The following is an 11,517-nucleotide window of genomic DNA, read 5'->3' as shown; positions in this document are numbered from 1 at the left end:
ATATATATTAGCCAGTTTTATTATAATATACAATGTCTAAGAATTATTAATAAAAAATGTTGTTGAATTTAACTGCTACACAAGTAATGTATTTAACGATTAGTGGCAAATATATAATCGGCTATTACGTGTAACCATTGTACGTTACAGCAGTGCACAAAACATCATCATGAAAACAAGCAATCCAAAATACTTGCGTAAAACATATTAAATATATAGTTTTATTAATCATAAAATGCTTGATTGTTACAAATATCAATCGATCCTTGTCTCTAGTAAAGAGATTTGAACATACACGCAAAGACAGTTAAATTTGCACGATAAATAAATAAATAAATAAATAAATAAATAAATAAACAAATAAATAAATAAATAAATAAATAAATAAATAAATAAATAAATAAATAAATAAATAAATAAATAAATAAATAAATAAATAAATAAATGAATGAATGAATGAATGAATGAATGAATGAATGAATGAATGAATGAATGAATGAATGAATGAATGAATGAATGAATGAATGAATGAATGAATGAATGAATGAATGAATGAATGAATGAATGAATGAATGAATGAATGAATTCATGAATTAATGAATGAATTAATTAATGAATGAATTAATTAATTAAGAACTAATTAAGGAGGGAGGGAGGGAGGGAGGGAGGGAGGGAGGGAGTGAGTGAGTGAGTGAGTGAGTGAGTGAGTGAGTGAGTGAGTGAGTGAGTGAGTGAGTGAGTGAGTGAGTGAGTGAGTGAGTGAGTGAGTGAGTGACTGACTGAGTGACTGAGTGACTGAGTGACTGAATGAGTGAGTGAAGAAAATTAACAACATTTAACAATTGTTATGTATTCCGCTTTTGAGGGCTTTATTTTATAATTGATTGCATGAACCTCAAGCTTACACTTTCGATCGCTGATGAACAATAACAACATCCACACCACTTATAATTATGATCAAATAAATAAATGTGTTATTATTGTTTAACTATCATTTATATAAGAAAAAAAACGGCTTATTTATGTGTTTTGTGGGATTTTCAGTATCAGAGACGTAGATAGATATATAACGTGTTATCTACGTCTCTGTCAGTATATATATATATGTAGTCTTCCGATCACGTTTACTCTGATGTTTATAACTTATTTGTATTTTTATAAAGAAGAAAATAAATTTATGAATAAAAAAAATATTGATACTAAAAATGATATATATTTGCGCTATTATTTAAGAGATTTGATGTTTATTGCGGATTATTTTATCGTTTTATTGACTAAATAAAAGTCCTTTATACATGTTTTACGTTAATTACTGTAACCATGGCAGTGTTTTTTGCCATTTAGTCAGTGCGCATGCGCTGAAAAGATTGGTCAGCCACAAATGGGCGTGAACCTTATAGGACAAGCGCAATATGCCCTGTTTTTTGGTTTATCGTTTTGCGCCAAAATCTGTCATTGGTTGATGTAAAATCACCACAGCGTGATAAAAGAAGAATTAACAGAAATCACGTCGCTAACGATAATACAGATTATATGTGTTGATCCAAGCTGTTCCTATCGAGCTCAACTGCAGCAATGGGGTTGCTGTCAACTACTCAAGTTTTCTTCTTATTTGTGAGTATTAGTGAGGAATGTTTGGGAAATAACAATATAAATAGGTTTCGATTATTATGAAACTATAATTTCAAACTTGAAGGTCACCCCTTTTTAGTCGTTGGCATAAAATATCATCAGGCGAATAAAGTGGTTTATTCCCAATAACTCGACCAAGCCCATTTAATATGGTGACCAATAACTAATATTCTTTGCTATATTTGATACTATTTTATACAATAAGAGTTTTTTTCATGTGTCTCAACGTTGGCTGTCTGTTTTTTTTTCTAATGAAATAAGGGTTCAAGTATATACCGTAACATATTCTTTTTAATTATCAACATTAAAAAATCACATTCAAATTTGTGTATATTTGTTTCACTTTAAATTGTTGTTTCCAAAATTCACTTTAGAAAAGATGACAATTATCAAAACAATCTATTCGAAGCTGGTGATACAGATTTGTCGGGGACAGCATGTTCATATTATCTTAATGATTAAGATAATTCAACATCTTTAAATTTAGTGAATCTAGTAGTAGAAGTAGTAGTAGTAGAAGTAGTAGTAGTAGTAGTAGTAGTAGTAGTAGTAGTAGTAGTAGTAGTAGTAGTAGTAGTAGTAGTGGTAGTGGTAGTAGTAGTAGTAGTAGTAGTAGTAGTAGTGGTGGTGGTGGTAGTGGTAGGAGTAGTAGTAGTAGTAGTAGTAGAAGTACTAGTAGTAGTAGTAGTAGTAGTAGTAGTAGTAGTAGTAGTAGTACTAGTAGTAGTAGTAGTAGTAGTAGTAGTAGTAGTAGTAGTAGTAGTAGTAGTAGTAGTAGTAGTAGTAGTAGTAGTAGTGGCGGTGGTGGTGTAAGCGGTAGTGTTAGCGGAATTACTCAGTAGAAACTATAATGACAATAGTCACAAATCACTTTTATCACCATAATCAAAAGAAGTATAGTTCTTGTTTTAATAAGAGAACACATTTTATTGGACGATAAAGTGATCATTAATTTATAATAAATTTCTGAGTAAACAATTGAACGCATACATACGAACTAAAATCGAATTTACTTATAAACGAGGAAGTATTAAGTGTGGTAGCGTGATTTGTTGAATACGTATGAAAGCAGTCGCCCTCGTCGTCAGTAGTAGTAGCAGCAACGACAACAGCATCAGCAGTAGTAGTTGTGGTGCTGCCTGGTGGTGGTGGACGTGATAGTTGTAGAGGTAGCAGTAGTGGTAGAGAAGTTGCATATACGTAGATGTTTCAGATTACATTTACTGTGAGTGCCTTTATTACAGTAAATTAAAGTATTCGAAGTGATCATTTTAATTGAAATGAACCGTTTCATAAAGGTCTAAATTTATTTCATTTTTTTCCACCGTATTTTTGATAGCGTCTCCTTCCTTGTTGTTTATATTATATCTCATGAAGCTTTACAAATGTAATTATATGCCTATGCTTATTTTTTTCATCATCAATTAAGATATCTTATTACATCTAAGTAAGTCGGTAAGCCACGGGAGTCCTATTATAAACAGCGATTAAAATTTCATACTTGATAATTTTGACGCTCAGACAGGTCCATTTATTGGGGTTCTAATATACAGGATATAAACAAAGATAACAATCGCTCTTTTTCTGAGTTCAAAGCATTCTTTAAGGACACATGTGGTTCCATTCGGAGATTAGCGCTTTATACCACCCCCACACCAAAACAAAAGAAAACATAATTACACGCTAAAATGATAATTTTGTCGAAAGACTCAAATGAATTTTTATTCACGCGAAAACGTTTTCCCTTACATCGCATAAATATGATTTTTATTCCGAATTTGCAAATTCAAAAAGGTGTAACCGTTGTCGCTTGTTTTAATCAATTACAAGCGTGAATCGATTTTAAATTAAAATTAAACCGGATTTTCAATGATATCCTCAATAAAAACAAAATTTCTTACGATTCTGTCCACATATATAGCTATGAGCGGGGACTTTAAATAGGGTGTCGTTTGTCCGGGTATACAATTCAATCGGGTGCCGATTGTCCGGGTCGAAAAATTACAGGGCGCCGACTTCCGCGTATGCAAAATACACTGGGTGCCGATTGTCCGGGTGCCGTTTGGCCTACAATCAGTAGTAGTAGTAGTAGTAGAAGTAGTAGTAGTAGTAGTAGTAGTAGTAGTAGTAGTAGTGGTAGTAGTAGAAGTAATAGTAGTGGCGGTGGTGGTGGTGGTGGAAGTGGTAGTGTAATTACTCAGTAGAAACACGGAGTACTGTGCAGTAACATTGTTTCGGTATGAAATAGCGTGCGTATGGCATAACAAGTAACACAACAGTAGCGCCGACCTTCTTCCATATTTTCTTTCGGTGTTAGTGTAAACAAACTTACTTTGTTGCCTGATTATTGCAGCGTTTATAATTAGGTCCAGAAGTTGCGATGTAAAGCAGCCGTGTGCAGTTTGTTGGAATCACAATTAATATTTAGTTGAATGTAACCTGTTGCAAAAAAGCAATGTGTATATTTCAGTAATATTTAGCACAATAATATTATTTATGTTATTTTTAGGAAATATCTGTCACCGATTTATTTTACAAAATGATTTGTAGAATTAGTTTTTCGAAACGCGATTATGTTATGAGAAAAACTGGCTGATTGTTGAGATTCCTGACAACCAATGAAATTATTTGCTACAAAATGGCGGGTGTTTTTATTTGAAGAAAAGTGTCGATATGTGTTTATATAAAATTCTTGTGTTTATAATGTATTTTAAAGAAGTGCTGACTATTTGTTTAACTTCTTTTACGATGAAAGTAAGGTTAATGTCGATTTAGCGAAGGAAACGTCTTCTGTTCGTTGAGATAAGGTAAACTAGGTTACTGGTTTAGTATGTAAATTCGGACAGTACGTAAGTCGGACACACGTAATAACTCACTCAATTCCGATGAAATTTGACAATTTTTGGTGAAAAGGCGAGTACATTCATTGATACATTTTTAATGGTGTTGCATCATTTAAGCGCTTTATTTGCATGTGTCCGACTTTATAATTTTAGAACAGGAAATCCACAGTTTTTTTTTAATGGAAATGCTCATCAAGTGTCCAATGTTTATTACTCGACTACTCGTAGGGTGAATCCGTGAAAAGTCGGACAGTTGACAGTAAACACATAATAAACTATCCAATTACAGACTTGAAATCCCCAGTAACACGCATTTAGCGACACATAGCCATTCACTTTGAAAAAATACATTTGTACAGTATGTACATGGACACCGTTTACGTTAACACAAAATCAATGATGTACTGGTACTTTTTGTTCTTTTTAGAGCACACATGGCTGTTTTCTAGTAAGAGTAGGCTAATTTATTGCCATTTTTGTCATTTGGTAGTGGAAACTTCAAGTGTGTATACAAATGACTGTAGTTTACCATCCCTTTAAATTATCTTAGAGGATATTACCTTGTAGTTTACAATTTGAGTCATTGTTTTTCTCATGGCCTTTGATTGAAGTGGCACATTTTATAGTCTTTAAATTGGCGCACAGTTCATTTCTGCAATCTGCGATTGCATTCTGCAGTTTAATTATTTAGCCAGGGCTCAACACTAACAGTGGTCTGTTGACCCGGGGTCAGTAAAAAATAGGGAGGACCAGTGAAACTAGAAATTTGGTTGATCCGTCGGACCAGTTAAAAATCCTGGCCGGCTTATTGTGAAATACTGGTGGAAAGCCGTTTTCATTAATAAAACAACTTTATTTGTTCATAATAAACCGATAATTTCATCATATTTTTTGGGCCTACTCGAGACTGGGATGAAAAATAGCAACATATTGGAAATTCCAATTTTCCTAGATGCCCGAATGACAAAAACCTGTTGTCGGATCAAAAAATCGATTTGCATTCCGCAAATGTCTCTGGACTTCGCCGTGATCGATACAAAATTCAAAGCGTTTGGATTGAGAAATTAACAAAATGGTATTTATTATTTTGAAAAAGCAGCAATCAGTCTTCGAAATTAGCACACGCCTTGCCCGTGGCCAGTAAAATTACTGCCGGGCACATACAAAAATTCACGTTTGTGGCCCGCCGGGCATGTAAATTATTGAAGCCGATTGACAGTTTATAAAAAAAATCGTAAGCGGTTCTTGATATTTGCAGATCTATTTTTCAATTTTGCGAACAAACACCTTGCCGTAAGTTGTAAAACAATGAAATTCGATTGGTTTAACAACACGCACCTGCTTGCACACGTCATCGTTGTTGTTTTTGACCGATGCAGTTCGGTCACATTCGGTTCTTATCGACGGTTTCTCTAGACATTAATCGAGAAGATGCTTTTTGAATCGATCATTTCAATCAAGTAATACGCTTCCGTTTTTGTCAATGTAAACAAAAAATTAATGTCATTGTCGACATAGAGGCTATGCAGTATCTTAGGTATGTTGATGGGGCTAAACCCGATAAAGCACTTCCAAAATAGAAAATTGACAATGATTTGAGAAAAAGGAAGCCAAGAAAGGATACGAGGACACCAGAGAACGCTCTTTTCAAGAGCACTGGTGTAACGATCGACCGTCTTAATTTTAGTGACTGATTAGATGTAATTGTATTCACTACGATTGAAACAAATGTTCTGCTTTACTATGTGTAGCATGTAAGTGTTAAAATGTTTTGATTTGTTATAATTTTGGTTAAAAAAGTTTGGGCATGTAAAAAATATGTTGGGCATGTAAAAATTCTTAAGTTACTGGCCCGACTGGCATGTAACTTTTCAAAGCTTATTTCGAAGACTGAGCAATAATCAGCATGTATTGATCTTAGTACCATCAGAATATACTTTGTTTACCGTGCAAATTTACACTGGAGAGCGCCGAATAATGTTTTGATATTGCCGGAGAATAAATGTGCGTATTTTCAAGATAACAAATTTTCACGATGTGGAATTTCATTCTGGGGGTGGTTGAACCTGTTACCTCCGCCTAAAACCCTAAAACTAATGAAGAGAAGCTTGAAGTACAGCAATTTTGAAAAGGACGAGAGATATTTCAGTAGATAGTATAGTTTTCTTTTTATAAATGCACAATACATTGTGGATAGTCCGGAAAGTTAATTGAAATGTAGGTAAATAACATAGATATTGTCGGACCACTTAAAATCTTGGAGGACCAGTAATTTCTGAAAGCTGGTGGTCCTTTGGGTCAGTAGGTAAAAAGTAAGTGTCAAGCCCTGATTGCTGTGTGTTCAACGCTAACAAAACAAGTATGAACTATTTTCGAAAACCCATGCGCTCGAGTTAGCAAATCGACCAATCATAAAAAAATTTAAGTTAACATCGCTCAGTGATCTATTTTTAGAAAGGTATAGTGACAAATTGTAAACAGAATAAACTTGCGTCATAAATTAAACATTTTAATTCAAGATTAAAATTGCCAATTGGCATTTTATTTACAGTGGCTTTCGGTCAACTACTTACTTTTAAAATGGTTGTTCAATGAAAGGTTTGGTTGCCCGACCATTGGTTTTTATTATCATACAGTTTTTTGCCTTGTTAGGCTGAAAGAAGGGTTTATGTCTGGGAGGGTTTTTTTTTTCCGGATACCCAGTAACTTGTAAGGATGGGCAATTGAAATTGTGATTTTATATAATTATATTCCTAACAGGTTGTGCACAGTATTCATTCTTGTAACTTCACAAACAGTCTGCACGCTAACTATAAGCCCGACAGCCCAGGACTGGTTAAATGTTAATCGGGGCTACTAGAAATTAATAATTTATATAGTCGGGCTATTGGATTCTGTTTCCAATAAAGGCATCATAATTCGAGCTAATCCAGGTAAACTGAGAGTAGCGATGAAGAACTGGTACAAGTAAGGTGGTCAGACTCCGATTCTGGGGACCCAGTGAATTGTTCTATGACCACATTACAAGACATTACAGGATCTGCTGACTGTGCTGTGACAGATAGCGAAACAAGTACAGCGCGATGAGGAATATTTAGACATTTGGGATAGTGATGAAAGCTTAATGTTTTTGTCTTCTACAGATTCTGAACATGACATCGAACAGGTTTTAGCTAAGCCGAAAAAGAAAACAGAAAACAAGTACATTCAAAGTAAGTACAGTACAACTTTGAGGGAAATTTTGCCAGGCTTTTTTGAAATTTTAGCATGTGCGTTTGTTTAATAGTGAATTTTGTCAATTTTTTACCAGTTTGGAGCTGTTTCTCAGTAACTATTGCATAGAAGGGGAAAATGTATGCTCACTTTGCGTTGTTTTTTCCCATTGTCAGTGTTGAATTCGACATCTAAGGCTTCCGAAATAGTAATGGGTCAGAAATTGGCATCGCTTAAGTAGTTGTTTTAACTTTTGATTTTGATGATTTTTGTTGCCCTAGTCCCTTAAAATTCAATAATTAATACTATCCCAATAAAAAACTAATAAAATATGTTTCAGATTTAGACAAAATGTGCCATAAACCCACACATTACAACGTTATTGCTAAAACTAATTTAAGGAACTTAAAAAAAATTCTTAGCCTTTCTGTTTACATTCTAAAACACCAGTCTTAATGCTAGAAAATAACCATTTGTTATGCCTTGGTTTTAATATTTGTTTTCAGGTGAGGTAAAGTCAGAAGGAAGAATGAAATTAAAAGCATTGAAGTTTCTTAGTATTAAGACAGCGCTTACCACACCCTGCTATTGTGGAAAACGGTGTATTTATGCAGTTGAATATTAATTCTGTCCGTGATATTCGTGAAAAATTCTGGCATAATCCAAAATTGACTAGGATAACACTGCTGAAAGCATCATATGAAAAATCTGAAAAAGTCGGAAAATACAGGTACTTTTCAGTACAGTCTAAAAAACAAGAAATACAATATGTACAAAAGCATTTTTGGCTGCATTGAGAGTTAACAAGAATACATTAACTACAGTTGCTGATATGTGCATGAATAACAAGAAGCTCCAACTGGGAAATCCCCACGTAACTGGGACAAGAGCACTCTTACTTTTGATTGCTTGGCTGGAGGATTACTTCAGATTTCATGGCGAAAGAATGCCTCACCGAAACGAGATTGTGATGCCATATGGAACAGTGATGAAAAGTCATATTTATGAACAATACAAATGGATGTGGAAAATCCAGTGAGCAAAAGCCAGTTCTACAAGAAATGGATTGACAGCTTCCAGTTTGTTAAAACGAAAAAGGTAAAATAATGTGTTTTTTGTGGGTTACAAACAATTTTATGCTGATATGACGTTTTTAAACTACAAAGTCATGTACCTGCGTTAGTTGTAATACATGTAATTGGCATCGTCAAATTAGAATCTATAGCTATATGTGTTTTTTATAACAGCTGTCACATAATGAATCTTGTGTTGAGTATATCCTTTGAATGTCTGCAGCATTTGTTACAAGGTGTAAACACCAATATACATGTAACCTTTTTTTTGTCAGTTACTAGATATAATAATATACAGTTGAATCAGATTCTCTCGAGGTCAACGACAAAGGTCAAATATATGGGGGACATAGTGTTTTACAAACACATCTGGTTAAATTTAAAAATGAAAAAATATGCTACACAATCAAAAACTTAACTATATTACATTAAATATGTTTTAGAATGAGGCACACATGTACAATAGGCGAAAACGCATACATAGAAAGGATATTGCTTCAAAAATTAACTAGAAAAAGTAGAATTTAAGATTTTCTCTAAAAACTTTCTGGAATGCCAGCCCTGGTGAAAACACCATTTCATTGCCTCTGTATCTTGAAAGAGCCTGGCCTTTCTTAATTCTTTCTCAGCTGTTAACCCTTACAATGCGGGAACCGAATTTTTAAGGCCTTTGCAAACAGTTTGGATCCAGATGAGACGCCACAGAACGTGGCGTCTCATCAGGATCCAAACTGTTTGCTATTCTGATAGTATTCTTTGAAAAAAATCGAAGAAAATGCGAATTTTAGAAATTCAGCAGACGACATTTTAGCAGACGACAAATTTCCCAGCATGCAAAGGGTTAAACTGTTACAGTGTAAAACGACAATTTTCATGGACTTTTCTAAGACGTAAAACCTTCATTGTGATGTATCAGAAAGGATACTCCAAAAAGGCATTGGTAATTTATTTCAGGAATGTATTTTTGAAATGGGTTGTAAACAACAACAAAAATGAATCAGTTATCTGGAGCTGTGTAACATAAGCAGTGATCGATGTATGTTTCAGACCAACAGCTTCAGCAAATGTACAACTTGTGTGACATTAGACAGGCTAATGAGCAAAACCACCTCTTTCGAGATGCGTGCTTTCTACAAGAAACAGAAAGAAGAGGCATAATATTCGTCAAATGTAATTATGTATTTTCATTCTTTATTTTTCATTTAATTTTGTAACCAAAGCTTTAATGAATACTCCCTTACAAAATGTAAGAAGCATTTCTAAAGTTCAGAATGCCAATCAGATGTGTATTATTAGGGGAAAGATTAATGACCAGAAAAATTTACTGGGTGCTGCTAGATTGAAAATTATAAAAAGGTTCACGGTGAAAATTTTGGACTAACATTGACAATTTCTTGCAGGGTGCAGCCTCCTCCAATTTTGCTCTATATCTTTCCCTAAGGCTTATTTTATATAACCACTGGTGTAATTAGTAAAATTTTATTAGTTAATCAAGCTCATTGACTTTTATCTTAAATTGAAAGGACCTTTAGCCCCATTAATCCTACATAGTATTGATATCCCAAATTCACCTTTACTTATTGAACATAAATATGTAGTTTATAAATGTTTTTAAACATTCAAAGTGAAATAGGTAGAAAGGTGCTATATCCTGCATATTTTTGTTTCCTGCATACTGCCCATTAATGATGGTAAACAAAGAAATGATAGACATCTTTCAAATTTAATTTAATTTTGCCTATTAAATGTTTGATGTCAAAGAACAGATGCACTTAAAACTATTAACTATTTGCAACTTCAAAGCTCTTATTTAATGATATCCAGGTTAGAAAGGAAGTACTATTACAACAAAAAGACCAGGCACAACGCAATCCAGCCAGCACATGTCCATAATTATCGATGGTATGGATCAAGGTTGGTATTTAAGTGTCCATACACTTTAATTTTGACAGGAGCAGTTTGAAAATCCTAACTAGTCATAAAACATATTCCCAAGTTCCAGTGTTCTGCCTTTGACGGGGCCTTGTTACAATGGCAAAAATTATTTGTCCTGACCCGATTTCTAAAATAGGTCACCATAATAAGGATTTCTAAACATTACAATGAATGAATTTTTTGTTGAATGTGTAAACTGTAACAGAACAAAATCTTTCATTTTGTATTATGCCATTATAAAAATAATTCCCATTATTTTGAAGAAAAGCCTTTACTATAGGCTATATAGAGTTTTAAATGTGCATTTCTTTCTCCATGCATATTACATGTTAACCTTTTCCATAATTATATATATATATTATATATATGTCATAGAGGATATTTGTTTGGATTCCGTGTAAGATTGCATTATATTTCATGAGTGGTCACCGAAACAATATTTTCACAAGTGAAAATAACGAGTTTCTGTTACAACCCATTGAATATATATTACGATCTTACACTTTGAAATATATAGTATTATGATTTGTCATTAGTAAATCATGTTGTTGTTCTCCTGTTTTTTTTTATACGCTCTTTCACTGAAAAGCATGAAATACTGTTAAATTTAATTTCCTGTCCAGACTTTTTTACTACATCCACAGTTGCACACAGATACAATGGTACCAAAAAGGAAAGCTTCATAATATGTGATTTTTTTTTATATAACAACCATACAAACAGTTTTTTTTAAATTTTTATGCATAAATCTATTCTCTATTTTTTACAGCAAGACCAATTTGCCACATTTTGCTGGGAGGAACCCAAAGGTAGGATTAAAG

The 11,517-nt window shown here is 33.5% G+C and overlaps 1 protein-coding gene and 1 long non-coding RNA gene across 2 annotated transcripts in view; both read left to right on the top strand.

The window, feature by feature from the left end:
- Positions 1-3,827: 3,827 nt before the first annotated feature.
- On the top strand, positions 3,828-8,294 carry LOC127837989 (uncharacterized). The gene is made up of 3 exons (XR_008029583.1): positions 3,828-4,439; positions 7,619-7,687; positions 8,195-8,294. It is a non-coding gene; the product is annotated as an uncharacterized LOC127837989 (long non-coding RNA).
- Positions 8,295-8,709: 415 nt separating this feature from the next.
- LOC127837988 (uncharacterized) overlaps positions 8,710-11,517 on the top strand; it is an 18,036-nt gene continuing 15,228 nt past the window's right edge. The window contains exon 1 of the mRNA XM_052365454.1: positions 8,710-8,786. The gene's annotated coding sequence lies outside the window, so the exon portion shown is untranslated. The remainder of the gene's footprint in view (positions 8,787-11,517) is intronic.

Source organism: Dreissena polymorpha, chromosome 7, assembly GCF_020536995.1.
Source record: "Dreissena polymorpha isolate Duluth1 chromosome 7, UMN_Dpol_1.0, whole genome shotgun sequence".
In the NCBI taxonomy this organism is placed as follows: domain Eukaryota; kingdom Metazoa; phylum Mollusca; class Bivalvia; order Myida; family Dreissenidae; genus Dreissena; species Dreissena polymorpha.
The sequence above is the reverse complement of the archived record's forward strand: the minus strand, read 5'-3'. Positions and strand labels throughout refer to the sequence as shown.